General features: G+C 43.7%; 1 protein-coding gene across 3 annotated transcripts in view; it reads right to left on the reverse strand.

Moving 5' to 3' along the window:
* LOC143986206 (RING finger protein 225-like) overlaps positions 1 to 15,825 on the reverse strand; it is a 40,021-nt gene extending 24,196 nt beyond the window's left edge. Inside the window, exon 1 of one of the 3 annotated variants that reach the window (XM_077484775.1) lies at positions 15,637 to 15,825. The gene's annotated coding sequence lies outside the window, so the exon portion shown is untranslated. Of the gene's footprint in view, positions 1 to 15,457; positions 15,480 to 15,636 lie in introns of those variants that run through there. The other 2 variants (XM_077484773.1, XM_077484774.1) reach the window with 2 other exon arrangements.
* Between the last annotated feature and the right edge of the window lie 4,067 nt (positions 15,826 to 19,892).

A 19,892-nucleotide genomic window follows, 5' to 3' on the forward strand; every position in this document is an offset into this window, starting at 1 on the left:
GAGTCTGTGAATGTACGTTATGTAAAGCGCTGCCTAAATTGCTGGGACTATAAATAGCAGTAACAATACAAATGTAAATTGTTTGGTATATAGGCTAAATATGCAAAGTAGTACTACTTCTTCTCTTACTACTACTACTCTTTCTACTACTAACACTACTTCTCTTACTACTACCGTGTTTCCCCGATAGTAAGACACCCCCGATTGTAAGACGTATCGGGAGTTTCAGAGGGGTCGGCTAATATAAGCCGTACCCCGAAAGTAAGACATATGTCTTACTTTCGGGGAAACACGGGGGTATTGCCGCCTCCAGTGGCGTACTAAGAGTGGGGTGGGGGGTGCGGGCCGCACCGGGTGCCACACCCTGGGGGGGGTGCCAGGCCAGCGCCCTCCCCCTCTGACTGAAGAGACAGCGCCGTTCTGATCAGTCTCGGGCAGCGGCTGTCACTCACAGCCGAGCAGAGTGAAGCCGCCTCCCCCTCCTCTTGTATGGCTACACAGTGCTGTCCATGAAGGAGAAGGAGGGGGAGGCGGCTTCACTGAAGTACAGTGCAGCCTTGCATCCTCTGTAGTACAGTGCAGCCTTTGCATGCTGGGACTTGTAGTCCTCTGTAATGCAGTGCAGCCTTGCTTGCTGGGACTTGTAGTCCTCTTCTGTAGCGCAGTGCAGCTCTGCATGCTGGGATTTTTTTCCAATATAAGACATACCCCGAAAGTAAGACATAGTGGGGCTTTTGGGGATAAAAAGAAAGTAAGACACTGTCTTACTTTCGGGGAAACACGGTACTAGTGCTACTTCTCTTGCTACTACGGCTTCTCTTACTACTACTACTACTGTTACTACTAATACCACTACTTCTCTTACTACTACTACTACTCAGGACCTGGGACAAGGGGTGGACAGAGGAGGGGCAGTTACCCTGGGAGCAGTGAAGCAAATGGGCAAAAAAATGGATGCAGGGTGGTACACCCATTCTACGGCATATATTATTAGTGCTACCTATACTACTACTACTGGGATGTATATAACATGCAAAGAAAGCTGTCAGGAAAGTACAATTTTTTACCATTATTTACGATGTAACACAGACCGGTCTGACATGTCACTCTACATTCTCTACATTATAACACTGTAACCTAGAGAGCCACAGCCCTACCCAAACCAACAACCAGAACCGGATTATCACCCAATACATCTGCAGAGGAACATCTCCAACACCTACTGGAAGTCCAGCAAGAAAATACTGTATGTCTCTGACCCACTCACTCCATTCACATGATATCTAAACATTTTAAGGGGCAGTCCACCCAAAAGTCATATTTTAGTTATGGACAGAGCTTGGTGGTATGAGCCAGCCCATACATTCATATATGTATTGCTTTCTGCAACGGTGGGAACCCCTCATAATAGGAACAGCAGGTGTCCAGACCCAGGAACTCAGTACAGGGATGGGGGGAACACCTTATAATGGGAACAATAGGTATACATACTGGAAACTCTGTACAGGGATGGTGGGAACGTCTCATAATGGGCACTGTAGGTGTCCAGACCCAGGAACTCAGCACAGGGATGGTGAGAACCCCTCGTAATGGGCACAGCAGGTGTACAGACCCGGGAACTCGGCACAGAGATGGTGGGAACCCCTCATAATGGGCATAGTGATTGTACAGACTCAGGAACTCAGCCCAGGAATGGGGGGAACACCTTATAATGGGAACAGCAGGTATACATACTGGAAACTCTGTACAGGGTTGGTGGGAACATCTCATAATGGGCACAGTGGTTGTACAGACTCAGGAACTCAGCCCAGGAATGGGGGTAACACCTTATAATGGGAACAGCAGGTATACATACTGGAAACTCTGTACAGGGTTGGTGGGAACATCTCATAATGGGCACAGTGGTTGTACAGACTCAGGAACTCAGCCCAGGAATGGGGGTAACACCTTATAATGGGAACAGTAGGTATACATACTGGAAACTCTGTACAGGGATGGTGGGAACGTCTCATAATGGGCACTGTAGGTGTCCAGACCCAGGAACTCAGCACAGAGATGGTGAGAACCCCTCGTAATTGGCACAGCAGGTGTACAGACCCGGGAACTCGGCACAGAGATGGTGGGAACCCCTCATAATGGGCATAGTGATTGTACAGACTCAGGAACTCAGCCCAGGAATGGGGGTAACACCTTATAATGGGAACAGTAGGTATACATACTGGAAACTCTGTACAGGGATGGTGGGAACGTCTCATAATGGGCACTGTAGGTGTCCAGACCCAGGAACTCAGCACAGGGATGGTGAGAACCCCTCGTAATGGGCACAGCAGGTGTACAGACCCGGGAACTCGGCACAGAGATGGTGGGAACCCCTCATAATGGGCACAGCAGGTGTACAGACCTAGGAACTTGGTGCAGGGATGGTGGAAACCCATCATAATGGGCACAGCAGGTGTACAGACCCAGGAACTCAGCACAGGGATGGTGGGAACCCCTCATAATGGGCATAGTGGTTGTACAGGCTCAGGAACTCAGCCCAGGAATGGGGGGAAAACCTTATAATGGGAACAGCAGGTATACATACTGGAAACTCTGTACAGGGTTGGTGGGAACGTCTCATAATGGGCACTGTAGGTGTCCAGACCCGGGAACTCGGCACAGGGATGGTGGGAACCCCTCTTAATGGGCACAGCAGGTGTACAGACCCAGGAACTTGGCGCAGGGATGGTGGGAAATCCTCATAATGGACACTGTAGGTGTACAGACCTGGGGCAGCCACAGGCCTTTAGTCGGAGATTAGAGATTTAGGAAAAGACTTCACTTTGTATTGAACTGTTACCCACATTTGTCATCACGTTGAAGCCTTTGAAACGTTGTCCTTTGCCCGGTTACTAAAGGGGTGCAATGCAAGTAACTGGCAATTTTAGTCTACAGCTCAGGTCACTAAGTACATCGGGGTATGAAGATAACAGCACAACGGTCCATACGGTGTGAAGATACAGTGGTTACCAAGGGTAACAAAGGTTTCGCTGTCGTAAGTTTGTACCTGTGTCAAGAGAAGGGAGCCTTTTGCAGCGAGGGAGATGTTGTCCTTCAGTAGCGATCTGTCTCCCATAGCAACAGGATCAGGTCTGCACTGCCGGTGCCCTCAGTCTGTGTGTAGATACGGAGGAGTAAGGCTGCATTCACACCCGGGCATTTTAAGTCTGCCCTTGATTTCAAAACGCTCTCTTAAGATGAAAAATCGCACAGCGTGAATTTCAGATGCCATTCATTTTAATGGCACCTAAAAACGCAGTGCGGTTCTGCCATGATTGTTGTACGATAAATCGCGATGAAACCGCATTTTTAGGTGCCATTAAAATGAACGGCATCTGAAATTCGCATTGTGGGATTTGTCATCTTAACAGAGCGTTTTGAAATCACAGACGGAATCGCTGCAATTCTGCCCACGATTCAAAATGCCCGGGTGTGAAGGCAGCCTAATGCCGCGTACATACGGATGGATTTTCCAAAAAGTCCGACCGTGTGTACGCTCCATCAAACATTTGTTGTCGGACTTTCCTCCAACAAATGTTGGCTAGCAGGTTCTCAGATTTTCCGCTAACAAAACTTTGTTGTCGGAATTTCCGATCGCGTGTACACAAGTCCGTTGCACAAAAGTTCACGCATGCTCGGAATCAAGCGGAAAGCACCGCACTGGCTATTGAACTTCATTTTTTCCTCGACTCGTCGTACGTCTTGTACGTCACCACATTTGTGTGACCGTGTGTATGCAAGACAAGTTGGAGCCAACTTTTGCACAAAAATCCACAGTTTTCTTGTCGGAAAGTCCGATCGAGCGTACATCGCATAAGAGTTAAGTGAAGTGCATGCATGGAGTCCATGCTAGGTGTACGGCAGGGCTCCGTTCTGAGGTGGCGGTGATTCTCTACACAGGTGGAGAGGGCAAAGCTCTGCACGTTCCTCCTAAATGGACAAGTGATGGTGGCGATGTACGATGGCATTGTAAAGCCCCGTACACACGAGAGAACTTATGTCCGACAGACTTCCGAAGGAGTTCTGCCGGAGTTCCGACATAGTTCTGACGGACTTTTCGACTGAGCGGACTTGGCCACACACAATCACACTAAACTCCGACAGATTCGAACGTGATGACGTACGACTGGACTCGAATAAGGAAGTTCATAGCCAGTAGCCAATAGCTGCCCTAGCGTCGGTTTTAGTCCGTCGGAATAGCATACACACGAGCAAATTTTTCAGAGGGACCGGGTACGGCGGAGTTCCGTCGGAAAAATTTGAAGCATGTTCCATTTCTAAAGTCCGTCAGACTTTTGCGAATCAAAAGTCCGTTGCAGCCCACACACGATCGAATAGTCTGACGGAATCAGTCCGTCGGACTTTGGATGTTGAAAAGTCCGCTCGTGTGTACGGGGCATAAGGGTTTTTTAGAGATCAATGGGTTGTTCCAGTAAAGGTATCTCATGTGTAAGACAGCGACTCTGTCCAAAGTGCCTAGCATAGCCTAGAACAGCCTTTCTCAACCTTTTCAAAATAGAGGAACCCTGGAAATAATTCTCCAGTCTTGGGGAACCCCTGCTAAAAATGAAAAATCTACAACTGGTCATACATTAGTGTGATGGTCAATGAGAAGAATGCTTCTTAGCCCTTGTACACATGGTTGGAGAATCTGTCGGAATGAGTCTTATCGGACCGTGTCGTCGGATAATCCGACTGTGTGTGGTATGCATCGGACTGATTCCGTCCGAATCTCCGTCCGACCCAATTTTCCAACATGTTGGAAATATTTCCCGACCAACTGGGCCGGACGGACCTAATCCGATCATGTGTAGAGCATTTTCATCGGACCAAGTGCCACGCATGCTCAGATCAAATTCCTACATCAAAGCTATTGGCTACTAGCCTGAATGTAGTCCCATCGTAAGGAAATTACGTCATCACGTTCTGCATGATCGGATTTTTCGCCAATTTGGCCCGACCGTGTGTATGCAACAGTTTCGGACACAATCCGTTGGACTAAATCCGACGGGCAAAATCCGACGGATTTGGTTGGCAAAATCTCCGACCGTGTGTACGTGGGCTTACACTTGTGGTTATTGGGAAGAAAACCAAAACCAAGACACAGACACAAAGGGCCACCAAGGATTGGATCTAAGTGTTAAAAGTGATGTAACCTTAAAATATCTAACAGTGGATTATCCAATATGCTGAGTGCTAAAGGTCCTCGACCCTAAATGTAGCATATACAAAAGGCATAGGTGGTAGCCAAGGACTTTTATAGGAACATATAGCTACAAGAAAAACACTGCGTAGATCAGCTTTTCTCAACCTTTCCAACACAGAGGAACCCTGGAAATAATTCTCCGGTCTTGAGGAACCCTTGCTAAAATGAAAAATCTACAACTCATCATACATTAGTGTGATGGTTAATGAGAAGAATGCTTCTTACACTTGTGGTTATTGTGAAGAATTACCCCCTTACAGATAACTAAAAAGATCAATGGTGTCTTTGAGAACTTACCCGAGAGGCAGAAACTGACCATTGCTCAGGGAACCCCTAGCAACCTCTAGAGCTGGGGTGTCAAACTCAATTTCATTGTGGGCCGCATCAGCATTATGATTGTCCTCAAAAGGGCCAGTTGAATCTGTAAGATTAGATGTCCAGCGCATCCCAAGAGCCACCCCACCATCAGAAGTTGAGTCCCCTACTCTCCCTAATATCACAGTGCACCCCCTTTCCTTAGGCTGCTGCTGAGAAGAAGCTGGGTGCATTGTTTTAAAGCAGAAAGTAGGGATCTGGAGGGGCTGGAGCTCTCCTGCAGCTGCACGAGAGGTTTGAGGGCCACATGAAATGGCCTGGAGGGCCGGATTCGGCCCATGGACCTGTGCTCTAGAGGAACCCAAGGGTTCCATGGAACCCTGGTTGAGAAACCCTGGCCTAGAGAAACCCACCCCAAGGTAGGCCTTCCATGTGACCCTTGCTTGGCACCCAACGAGGAGGGGGGACATGGCAACCACACCATCACCTGACCTTCTTACAAGCTCTCCCATTTTTTAACATTTTTTGGATTGAATAGTGAAGGGTAAAAACCCCTAACTGGTCATTTTTTGCTGATTGTGTTTTTGGCTGGGGAGGTTTCCCTTCACTTCCTTTCCTGGAGACACAACAGGAAATGGGAGAATGAGGTGGATGTTCCCAACTTCTGCCCCCCAAGGACTGGTTGAAGGAGATGCTCCAGTTGCACGCAGATAAAAAAAAAAAACATATTTGGGTTGGGGGAATTCATCCAGTTTTTTTTAAATAAATCTTTATCTTTCTGGTCTTGCTGGTATTAAAAAGTTGACCATTTCTCACAGATTGATGGTTTGTAGATGTCCACTTCATAACTGTCACATCAAGAAGCAAAACCAAGCCTCAAGGAGTTGGTGATCTGCAACCAGAATACTCCAAAGAGGCCACCAATTGACATCACGCTCCTCGTTCTTTTAAAATATTGATTTTTTTGAAGTCACAAAGGGTGGATCTGGTGTTATGTCATTGTGAGTTTATTTTTGGAGTCATATCTTTCCTGACCTTTACTTTGTATTTTTCTTGCAGTATAGGATATTATTCATGGCTGTCCTAACAGGACAGGGCTGCTCCCTGCTGATCAACAGGAGGTTCTTATTGTTATATTTACACCATTCTTTATTATGTTTCTTTCTTTGTTATTGTTCAGTTATTGGTATGTTGATGGTACATCCCATATATAAAGTTATATAAACTCGCTCCATACACTGTATCCTTTGATTGATAATTATAGCCCGGTAAGCATAATGTTTCCATTTTCTATAACAGCCTTTCTCAACCAGGGTTCCTCAAGAGGCTGCTAGGGGTTCCTTGAGCAAAGAGCAACTTCTGCCTCTCAGGCAGGGGCGGACTGACCATTGGGCCATTTGGGCACTGCCCGAGGGCCCCGTGCCAGGGTTGCCAGCCTCAGTAAAACCAGGGAAAGTATGTAAAAATCTGTGTTTTTTTTTACACCTGTCTCTGAAATGTCCCTTACTGACATCCTTTTGGTCTAAAAATCCCGAGATTATAGCTGCCCCACCTCTCCAGTACCTCTCAGCCAATAGAAACATGTCTGTGTATACTGTGTGATTGTATACTGTGTGTGTGTGTTTGTGTATACTGTGTGGGCCCATAATGTCTGATTGCCTGGGGGCCCCATAATCTCCTATTGCCCGGGGGCCCCATGAGTTGTCAGTCCGCCCCTGCTCTCAGGTAAGTAGCCACTAACACTAATCATCTTTTTTAGCTATCTGTAATGGTACATTCTTCCCACTGACCACCAATCAAAGGAACATTCTTCCCACTGACCACCAATCAAAGGAACATTCTTCCCACGGATCACCAATGTAAGGAGTGTTCTTCCCACTGACCCCCAATGTAAGGAACATTCTTCCCACTGACCACTGATATAAGGATTGTTCTTCCCACTAACCACCAATATAAGGGACATTCTCCTTATTGACCCCCAATGTAAGAAGCATTCTTCCCACTGACCACCGATGTAGGGGGCATTCTTCCCACTGACCACCAATGTAATGAATATACTATACCCACTGACTACCAATGTAAAGAGCATTCTTCCCACTGACCACCAATATAAGGAGTATTCTTCTCACTGACCACCAATGTAAGGAACATTCTTCCCACTGACCACTGATATAAGGATTGTTCTTCCCACTAACCACCAATATAGGGGATATTCTCTCCACTGACCCCCAATGTAAGGAGCATTCTTCCCACTGACCACCAATATAAGGAGCATTCTTCCAACTGACTTTCAATGTAAAGAACATTCTTCACACTGACCACCAATATAATGAATGTTCTTCCCACTGACCACCAATATAAGGAGCATTCTTCCAACTGACTTTCAATGTAAAGAACATTCTTCACACTGACCACCAATGTAATGAATGTTCTTCCCACTGACCAACAATGTAAGGAGCATTCGTCCCATTGACCACCAACGTAAGAAACATTCCCATTTTGCCATCAATGAAAGAGGGGCATTCTTATTACTGACCACCAACATAAGGAGAATTCTTCCTACTGACCACCAATGTAAAGAGAATTCTTCCCACTGACCACCAATATAAGGAGAATTGTTCCTACTGACCACCAATATAAGGAGAATTGTTCCTACTGACCACCAATGCAAGGAGCTCTCCAGCCTCAAAAAAAACAGGGACAGTATGTAAAAATCTGTGTTTTTTACAAATCCCAAGATCATAGCTGCCCCGCCTCTCCAGCACCTTTTCAGCATGTCTGTGTGTATTCTGAGTGTGTATACTGTGTGCGTATATTATGTGTGTGTATACTGTATGTGTGTGTGTGTATACTGTGTGGCCCCATAATCTATTGCCTGGGGACCCCATAATCTCCTATTGCCCGGGGGCCCCTTAATCTCCTGTTGCCCCGGGGCCCCATAATCTCCTATTGCCCGGGGGCCCCATAATCTCCTGTTGCCCGAGGGCCCCATAATCTTCTATTGCCCGGGGGACCCATGAGTTGTCAGTCCGCCACCTGGTTAGGTTATAACACAATATCTCAAGCTTTGAACATCTCGTGGAGCACTGGTTAATTCATCATCTGAAAATGGAAAGAGTATGGCACAACCGCAAACCTACCAAGACACGGCCGTCCATCTAAACTGACCGGCCGGGCAAGGAGATCATTCATCAGAGAAGAGCCAAGAGGCCCATGGTAACTCTGGAGGAGCTGCAGAGATCCACAGCTCAGGTGGGAGAATCTGTCCACAGGACAACTATTAGTCGTCTCTCCACAAATCTGCCCTTTATGGAAGAGTGGCAAGAAAAAAAGCCATTATTGAAAGAAAGTCATAAGAAGTCCCGTTTGCAGTTTGCTAGAAGCCATGTTGGGGACAGAGCAAACATGTGGATGAAGGTGCTCTGGTCAGATGAGATCAAAATTTAACTTTTTGGCCTAAAGGCAAAATGCTATGTGTGGTGGAAAATTAACACTGCACATCACCCTGAACACACCATCCCCACCGTGAAACATGGCGGTGACAGCATCATGTGGTGGGGATGCTTTTCTTCAGCAGGGACAGGGAAGCTGGTCAGAGTTGATGGGAAGATGGATGGAGACAAATACAGGACAATCTTAGAAGAAAACCTGTTAGAGTCTGCAGAAGCCCTGAGACCGGGGTGGAGGTTCACCTTCCAGAAGGACAACGACCCGAAACATACAGCCAGAGCTACAATGGAATGGTTTACATCAAAGCATATTTATGTGTTGGAATGACCCAGTCAAAGTCCAGACCTAAATCCAATTGAGAATCTGTGGTAAGACTTGAAAATTGCTGATCACAGACGCTCTCCATCCAATCTGACAGAGCTTGAGATATTTTGCAAAGAAAATGGGCAAAAATGTCCCTCTCTAGATGTGCAAAGCTGGTAGAGACACCCCCAAAAAGAATTGCAGCTGTAATTGCATCGGGAGGCGGTTCTACAAAGTATTGACTCAGGGGGGCGCCATACAAATGTACACCACATTTTTCACATTTTTTTTGTAAAAAAATTTGAAAACCATTTATTATTTTCCTTCTACTTCACAATTATGCATCACTTTATGTTTGTGTATCACATAAAATCCCAATAAAATAGATTTACATTTTTGGGTGTAACATGACAAAATGTGGAAAATTTCAAGGGGTGTGAATACTTTTTTGAGAAACTGTGTGTCCCTGGAATCTTTGTCCCCATTAGAGGATGTCCCTTCTCCTACTCTGGTGACAACTCTAGAATTTTTATACTTATACTTTAGTAAAGAAGAACAAGTGTGACCTGGGTGCCCTTTTTTTAAGTGTATTTAGAGACAAAAAAAAATGTTTCACTGATTTTATTGCAGTTTAAAGAATATATATATATATATATATATATATATATATATATATATATATATATTTATACAGTGCACAGATAGATATGTCTATCTATATCTATCTATGTATATATATATATATATATATATATATATATATATATATATATATATATATATATATATATATATATAATGTGTGTGTGTGTGTGTGTGTATATATATATATATATATATATATATATATATATATATATATATATATATATAGATATAGCTATATATATATATATATATATGTACAGTATATCATATATACTGAGGAGGGGAAATGTGCTACAAAGTGTTTCAAAAATGATTTTAATCTTATAAAGATTTATTGGAACAAGCAATGAAGATAAAGTGTGAGTTAAAACTATAAATAAGGGAGAAATAAAAGGACAAAACTTTTTGTTGTATTTGTATTGTAGGTAGTAGAGTAAGGAAGGGCTTCAAACACCTTTCACTTTTTTTTTTTTTGCTGTCCATATCCTGCAGGGGAGCTTAACTGTCACTTTCTATCCTGGAAACATAGTTACATAGGTTGACAAAAGAAACAAGTCTATTGAGTTCAACCAACAGATACCTCCATATGCCAAACCCTATAGCTAGTGTTGATCCAGAGGAAGGCATAAAAAACAAAACAATAAAGTACAATCCAATTTGCTCCAACAACAGTGTGGTGTTGTTACTTGTAAATGTTACTAGCCAGTTGTATTCTATCAATTTAGATACACAATCAGCTTTTTCTTGACTGAGCTGGCTAGAACTAGTTCTCGTGGGAGTTTATTCTGTGTTTTCACAGCTCTTACTGTAAAGAAGTTTTTCTTTTGAAGATTAAATCTCTTTTCCTCCAGGCACAAAGAGTGCCCCTTTGATTTTTGAAAAATTACCTTAAATTAATATGTCTACTCCGAGTTCACTATATGGACCACGTATGTATTTACACATGGTGATCACATCCCCCTTTATATATTTATATATGTTGATCACATCCCCCCTTAATCTCCTCTTCTCAAGAGAGAATAAATTCAGTTCCTCTAATCTTTCCTCATAGCTGAGCTCCTCCATGCCTCTTATCAGTTTGGTTGTCCTTCTCTGCACTTTCTCCAGTTCCCCGATATCCTTTTTGAGAACTGGAGCCCAAAACTGAACTGCATATTCCAGATGAGGTCTTACTAATGATTTATACAGGGGCAGATGACTTCTCTCTCTGGAGTCCATACCTCTATTATTACAAGGAAGTATGGTGCCAGCTGTGGAAATTTCAGCTTGGCATTGCATGCTATTATTAGGCACTATGATCCACCAGAAACAGGAAATCATTTTCCTTTTTCAGAAGAATGGAATTCCCAGTTCTGTGTCAACTGCCACTGTTCCCACTGGATAATTTTGCCTTGTCTCTTACTAAGATGACAGCTCATACGTTTTGGATTTCCCCTAACGTTCTGTCTCGGTGACAATAGTGTTTGAGACAAAAAGAGAAGGGCGGATACAACAGGGACACAGACAACAAGAAAAACTGGTCATAGGGTCTAACTTCTCCCCCAAAAAAGGGGATTTTATTAATTGAATACCCACATAGAGGGCATTTTACATTGACCATCAATGTAAGGGGACAATTTCCAAATGACATCCAATATAAGGGGTGATTTCTACACCTATCAAAAAATTGCCGTTTTGTCCATTGGTCCATTGACCATCAATGTGAGGGAGCATTTTTCATTGATCATCAATGTAAAGGTACAATTTCCTAATGACTTCCAATGCAAGGGGTCACTTCTACACTGATCACCAATGTAAGGGGTTTTCACCATTGACCATCAATGTAAGGGGAGAATTTCCCACTGGCCTTCAATTTAAGGGGTCACTTCTACACTGATCACCAATGTAAGGGTTTTTCTCCATTGACCATCAATGTAAGGGGACAATTGCCCACTGACATCCAAAGTAAAGAGTCACTTCTACACTGATCACCCAAAAAAGGACCTTTTTGTCCACTGAACATCAATGTGAGAGGGCATTTTTCTATTGACTACCAATGCAAAGGTGACAATTTCCCACTGACATTTAATGGTCACTTCTACACTGATCACCAATATAAGAGGTTTTCTCCATTGACCACCAACCTGAAGGCACTTTTTCCATTGACCACCAATGTATGGGGACATTTTCCTACTGATATCCAATCTAATGGTTCACTTCCACACTGATCACCAATGTAAGGGGTTTTCTCCATTAACCATCAATTTAAGGGGACAATTTCCCACTGGCATCCAAAGTAAAGGGTCCCTTCTACACTGATCACCAAAAAAAGGGCCTTTTTAACCATTGACTGCCAATGTGAGGGGGCATTTTCCATTGACCATCAATTTAAGGGGACAAATTCACTCTGACTTTCAATATAAGGGGTTGCTTCCAGACCGATCACTAATGTAAAGAGTTTTCTCTATTTACTATCAATGTGAGAGGCATTTTCTATTGACCACCAATATTAAGTTAGCAATTTCCCACTTGTCTCCGATTGCAAGGGGTCACTTCTACAATGACCACCAATGTAAAGGTTTTTCTCCATTAAACACCAGCATTAGGGGGTATTTTCCATTGACCACCAATGTAAGGAGATAATTTCCCATGTTCATCCAATGTAAGTGGCCACTACACCGATCACCAATATAAGGGATTGTCTCCATTGACCACCAAAATGAGAAGGCATTTTATTGACTATCAAAGTAAGCGGAGGTTTTTCCATCAACAACTACTGTAATTGGACACTACAACGCTCATGGTTTGTTTTTGTCTTCTGGCCATTATTGTTCAATTCATTTATTTGTTATTGCCGCAGGGCTGTAAAATAATCCACTCTGGGTGTCTAGTACTCTACTTAGGCCATTTTCTTTATTCTTCTTTTTATAACCTTCTAGTACTTACTGATCATGGTACTGTGACTTGTAGAGGCAATTATTTTTTGGGCAGGGACCTCAAAATGATTTTAAAAGTCCCTCTAGGGTAAAAAAAGGGGTTGTCTTAAGCTGGCTATACACCAGTAAAATTTTGTCTAATTTTCTGAACGTTCGAATTTATAATGGTTATGGGGTTCAAATTAACGTTCATCTTTGTAATGTTAAGATAAATCAGAGGTATGGGATGGAATTTTTTTCTCAAATGGACAAACATTAATGTGGTTTTCATTTGGGGAAAACTCATACATAGTGTAACGCGCATGTTCTGTGCCCTGGAAAAAAAAGCCTGCCTGATACATTTGGGATTCCATTCAAGTAGCAAATCTTAAGGGCTTTTGAATAAAATTGGTTGACTCGATGATGGTAAGATTGAATGCTCTGACAGTTTTTCAGAAATTTTGTAGAAACGTTCAAATGAATTTGAACTCAATGATGGCAAAATGAAACGTGTCTAAGAATGATTTTTCAGAATTTCCCTTGGAACGTTCAAACAAAATTGACTCAGTGATGGCAAAATGAAATGCTCTAAAGAATGACTTTTTTTTTCAGGATTTCCGTAGAAACAAATTTCAACTCAAGATGGAATGCTCTGAGGAACAATTTTTCCTTAGGAAATTTAGAACAAATTTCGACTCAATAAAGTCAAGATGGAACACTCTGAAAAAGAAATTTCTGAATTTGCATAACGACCTTCCAACAAAATTTGACTCAAGGATCACTCTTAAGAAATTTTGTTTTCAAACGTTGCATATGAATGATTGAACATAATTCAACTCAATCATGGCAATATGGAATGGTCTGACAAACAATTATTCTGAACTTTTAAAAGGAACTTTCAATTGAAATTTGAATTTATGATGGCAAGACAGAATGCTCTGACAAACAGAATTTCTGTAGAAACATTAAAATTAATTTGAACGCAATAATGGCAAAATGTAACACTCCTAAGATTGTTTTTTTTTTTTCAGAATCTCTGTAGGGGCATTGGAGCAAAATTCAACTCAATTATGGTAAGGCGGAAGGTTCTGAGGAACAATTCTTCCATAAGAATTTTAGAACAGATTTCGACACAATGATGGCAAGCTGGAACGCTCCGAAAAACTACTTTCATCATTTGCATTACAACGTTTCAACAAAATTTGCCTCAATGGTGGCAAGAAAGATTAAGAAGCATTTTTTTAAAGTTTGCATCAGAACAATTGAAAATCATTTGACGTGTGATGCCGAGATGTTCCATAGGAACTTTGAAACTTTGACTCAATGACTGAAAGACGGAATACCCCGACAAACAAATTTTTTTTAGAATTTGCATACGAAAATTTAAGAAAAGCTATACTTGGTTAATGCAAGATGAAATGCTCTGAAGAACAATTTTGAGAATTTGCGTAAGAACATCCAAGCAAAATTTGACTCAGTGACTGAAAGGCGGAATGCCCCGACGAACAAATTTTTTTTTAGAATTTGCATACGAAAATTTAAGAAAAGCTATACTTGGTTAATGCAAGATGAAATGCTCTGAAAAACAATTTAGAAAATTTGCGTAAGAACATTCAAAGAAAATTTGACTTAGCAAAGGCAAGATGGAGTGCTCTGATGGACAATTACCCTGAATTTTTTGTAGGAACTTTCAAACAAAATTTGACTCAGTGACTGTAAGACGGAATGCCCTGACGTACACATTTATTTTTATTTTTTTTATTTGCATATGAAAATTTAAGAAAGGTTATACTTGGTGAATGCAATATGCAATGTCCTGAAGAGCAATTTTTTGAATTTGCATAAGAACATTCAAACAAAATTTGACTTAACGATGGCAAGATGGAGTGCTCTGATGGACAATTACCCTGAATTTCTTGTAGGAACTTTCAAACGAAATTTGAATAATGAAGAATACTCTAATGAACACATTTTTTTTTTTTTTTTTTTTTGCATACGCAAGTTTAAAAAAAAAAGCCGTACTCTGTAAATGCAAGATGGAATGTCCTGAAGAGCAATTTTTTGAATTTGCATAAGAACATGCAAACAAAATTTGACTTAGCGATGTCAAGATGGAGTTCCCTGATGAACAATTACCCTGAATTTTTCGAGGAACTTTCAAAATGAAATCTGACTCAATGACGGCAAAACGGAATGCTCTGACGAACACGTTTCTTCTTAGAATCTGAATAGAAAAGTTCAAACAATATTGGACTCAGTGATAGCAAGATGGAATGTGCTCTGAAGAACAGTTTTCGGAATTTGCATTTGAACAAAATTTGACTTGATAATTTTGGCAAATTTTTCAGAATTTCCTTTGGAACGGTCAAACTTTATTCTACTAGTTGTCCCTATTGGGAGATGTTTTGAGTTCATCTCCAAAATCTTGAATTCCTCCTAACTTTTTTGTCTTGATAACAAATAGACAGGGTCAGCTACAGCTATAAAAAAAAAAAACTGGACAGAGGATCTAATGCTTCCTGAAAACGAAAAACAAAAAAATTTTGCCCTTATATAATAAACTTTAAGGTGAGGGATCCCCGTTTTGGTGCCCGTCTCTTACCTGCTGAACCGGCTCTGCTGTTTATCTGCCTGGCAACCTCTGAATCTGTCCTTGGCATGTAAACGCTGGTACCGGCAGCTCCGCACACGATCCTATCTACCTCTATGCTATTATTCCATCCAAAGCCCTATTTCCTCTCCTGTATATTCCAGGGTTTTCTGAGGACCCATCACACTCACCTGTTATCCAGACCTTCTCTGGTATCTCTCTCTCTCTCTCTCTTCTCTCCGCTCCCTCCTCCTGATTATGACCGAGCGCTCGCACCGTCAGGCTTTTGTCAGGCAGCCTCACCTGGCCCAGAGCAGCTCCCAGAATCTGGCCCGACCTGTCTGTCTGGAAGTCTCACCTAGTGCAGGTTCCGTCTCTGTCTCCTCCCCCTCCCTCCGTGCAGGTGCATTGATAAGGGACTTGTCACCTATAGCAATTGTCCCGGTGACGCACGTAGGCAGAGAGGGCGATGTGGTGCCTCCCTGGGAGGGGTGTCAGGAGGGGGCGACCTCCAAAAAAAAAATAATAATAATAATAATAATAATAAAAAAAAAAAAATCAACACCAAACGTGGAATGGTATTGCGATTATTGCCCTTCGCTAATAGATGAACGCAGAGCTCAGGTGTGCAGCACTATTGCAGGATATTCGGGGATTGGGATGGTCAGCATGGTCGGTGCAGGTTAAGGGGCGTATTTATAACGTTGACTTTCACCAAATCTTTGCTGCAGGTGAATCTGCCAGGTGCATGACTGTGACAGATTGTGGAAAATGTCCCATTCACAGCTTTATAAATATTCCTCTATAGTGAGCCAGATATCCAATGTATACACAATACCTGGTCATATAAATCATATATACTGGGTGTGTCAGTCCATTTACTGAAATCTCATTAACTTTACAGATCATCCTCAGGATAAAAGCTTTAATTAAACACATGTAAGGGCTCACTTTTACAGTGTGGGGGGGGCAGCAAAAGGTATTTTTACTGCCCCCCCCCAAAGGTTCCCCTCTTAAGCTGCAAGGTTAGTCAGATGGGGGTGTACACATGAAGCCAAAATGATCGATATTGTCTGTGCCGGGACAAATCACCCCAGCACACATCTCTCCCCCCCCCCCCCCCCATCACCCCAGCACAAATGACCTCCCCAAAAAAAATCACTCCTCCTAGCACAAATCTTTGCCCCATCCATTCACCCAGCACAAATCTTCCCTCCCATCACCCCAGCACAAATGATCCCCCCCCCCCCAAAAACAAATCACTCCTAGCACAAATACTCTATCCCTCAAATTTTGCCTTTAAGTACACATCTACTCCCCCCCCCTCCCAGCACCACTCCCCCCATCCCCCCTTCTAGTGCAAATCCACCCCAATCATCCCTACTAGCCCAAATCCCCCCCCCCCTAGTGTAAATCCACCCAATTATCCCAACTAGCACAAACCCCCCCATTCCCCCTCCTAGTGAAAATCCCCCCAATCATCCCTACTAGCACAAATCCCCCCTCCTAGTGTAAATCCACCCAATCACCCCTACTAGCACAACCCCCCCCCCATTCCCCCTCCTAGTGCAAATCCCCACAATCATCCCTACTAGCACAAATTCCCCCCTCCTAGTACAACCCCCCAATCATCCCTACTAGCACAAATCCCCCCATCCCCCCTCCTAGTGCAAATCCACCCTAATCATCCCTACTAGCACAAATCCCCCCCCTCCTAGTACAACCCCCCCACTCATTCCTACTAGCACAAATCCCCCCACCCCCCCTCCTAGTGCAAATCCACCCTAATCATCCCTACTAGCACAAATCCCCCCCCTCCTAGTACAACCCCCCCAATCATACCTACTAGCACAAATCCCCCCACCTCCCCTCCTAGTGCAAATCCAACCCCATCCCCCCTCCTAGTACAACCCCCCACAATCATCTATACTAGCACAGCCCCCGTCCCCCCTGGTGTAAATCCACCCAATCATCCCTACTAGCACAAATCCCCCCCACCCCCCCCCTCCTAGTACAACCCCCCAATCATCCATGCTAGCACAAATCCCCCCACCCCCCTCCTAGTGCAAATCCAACCCCACCCCCCTCCTAGTACAACCCCCCAATCATCAATACTAGCACTACCCCCCTCCCCCACCCCCTCCTTCTAGTGTACATCCACCCCAATCATCTCTACTAGCACAAATCCCCCCACCCCCCTCCTAATGTAAATCCACCCCAATCATCCCTACTAGCACAAATCCCCCCCCTTCAGTGTAAATCCACCCAATTATCCCTACTAGCACAAATTCCCCCCCCCCCCACCTAATGTAAATCCACCCCAATCATCTCTACTAGCACAATGCAATGGTGCGGCTTTGTAGGGGTTTCAACAGGCGCAAGGAGATGACATAAAACCTCCTCACCTGATGTCCAATGCCCCCTGAAGAGTGATCCACGGCAGGTCGCTCTTCAGGTGGCTAACACTTGTGTAAACAAGCTCCAGAGGGGTTTGAGCTGCATTTTTACCACCCCCAACCACTGCCCCTTTACCTAGAAAGGCAGTGTCCGGGGGGGGGGGGGGGGGGTGTACACCTGGTCACAATGCTTTGCTTTTATGCAGGACCAGGGGCAAGGGGTGGGCAGGAGGGAAAGCTGCCCTGGGCGCAGACGAAGAAGGGGGCAAAGGACAGAAACAGGGTGGTATGCCTATTATGTGGTGGTATTAACAGTGAGGGAGGGGGTGTAATTCTGGATTCTTGCCCTGGGCGATGGACAACCCTGTGACAGCACTGCTTCTATGGCAGGAATTATACCCCTGAGGCATTCAAGTGAATGGGACTGTGTGGCAACTGCACCGCAACAGCCTGGGTTAAAAAACATGCAAGTGAGTAATGATGCAAAGCCTCCTCACCGTTTGTCAAGCGTCCTATGAAGAGTGATCCACACCTGATAGCTCTTCAGGGGGCGAACACTATTCTAAACCAGGGAGTTGTCATATCTTCCAAAAGAGTTGTATTTCTGTTCATCCCGTCCTCACGTTTACACAGCTCTGCCACACAGAACAGCCCTGTTTGGCAGAGGAGACCTGATATTTCTCTGCTGCAGTTAACCACTTTGGTGCTGGAATGTTTTACCCCCCCCCCTTCATGACCAGGGCATTTTTTTTTGCTATTCAGCGCTGCGCTTCTTTAACTGACAATTGCGCGGTCTTGCTGCACTGTACCCAAATTAAATATATATCATTTTTCTCACACAAATAGAGATTTCTTTGGGTTGTATTTGATCACCACTGCGTTTATTTTTTATTTTTAATTATATAAACTAAAAAAATCCCAAAATTTGAATGGAATAAATGAGACTTTCTGTTATAAAACATATCCAATAAACATTTTTACATTTTCTACTTTTCTTCATAAAGAAGAAAAATTAATTCTGCTACATGTCTTTGGTTAAAAAAAATAAATAAATAAATAAAATCCCAATAGGTTTATATTAATTGGTTTAAAAAAAAATTTAAAGGGACAGTGTAAAAAAGAAAAGAAAAAAAAAAGAAAAAATAATACATTTTTTTAACCACCCTCTATCCCTCCGTGCTGGCGCACAGTGGTGAACGCATACGTAGGTCATGCCCACATATCTAAACAGGACCAATCACAGCTGATCACGGATCGGGGTAAAGGACCAATCACAGCTGATCATGGATCGGGGTAAAGGACCAATCACAGCTGGTCACACGTAAACAGACTTATTGGTTGTCGACAGTCCTTTTCTCCCACGCTGTGTCTGTGTGAGGAAAGGAGAGCCGTTAACTGGCAAGGCTGTCTGGACAGTATTTTCACTGATAATTAGTGCCCTGATTATCAGTGCAGCCCCATCAGTGCTGCCAGTGCCTATCAGTGCCTCCTCATCACTTCCCATCAGTGCTGCCTACCAGTGCCCATCAGTGCTGCCTCATCACTGCCCATCAGTACAGCCTACCAGTGCCTCCTCATCAGTGCCCATTAGTGCCTCATCATTAGCGCCCATCAGTGCTGCCTATCAGTACCTCCTAATCAGTGCGTGCCCATCAGCGCCTCCTAATCAGTGCCTCCTCATCAGTGCTGCCTATGAGTGGCTCCTCATCAGTGCCCATCAGTGCCTCCTCATCAGTCTCCATCAGTGCAGCCTACGAGTGCTTCAACATCAGTGCCATCAGTGCTACCTCATCAGTACCCATCAGTACAGCCTACCAATGTTTCTTCATCAGTGCCCATCGGTGCCACCTCATCAGTGCCCATCAGTGCAGCTTACCAGTGCTCATCAGTACAGCCTATCCGTTTATCCTCATCAGTGCCTCCTCATCAGTGCCCATCAGTGCTGCCTATCAGTGCCTCCACATCAGTGCCCATCAGTGCTGTTTACCAGTGCCTCCTTATCAATGTCCATCAGTGCTGCCTATCAGTGCCTCCACACCAGTGTCATCAGT

This window comes from Lithobates pipiens, unplaced genomic scaffold (genome assembly GCF_037356315.1).
Source record: "Lithobates pipiens isolate NorthernLeopardFrog02 unplaced genomic scaffold, aLitPip1_a1.2 Scaffold_1, whole genome shotgun sequence".
NCBI classification, from domain to species: domain Eukaryota; kingdom Metazoa; phylum Chordata; class Amphibia; order Anura; family Ranidae; genus Lithobates; species Lithobates pipiens.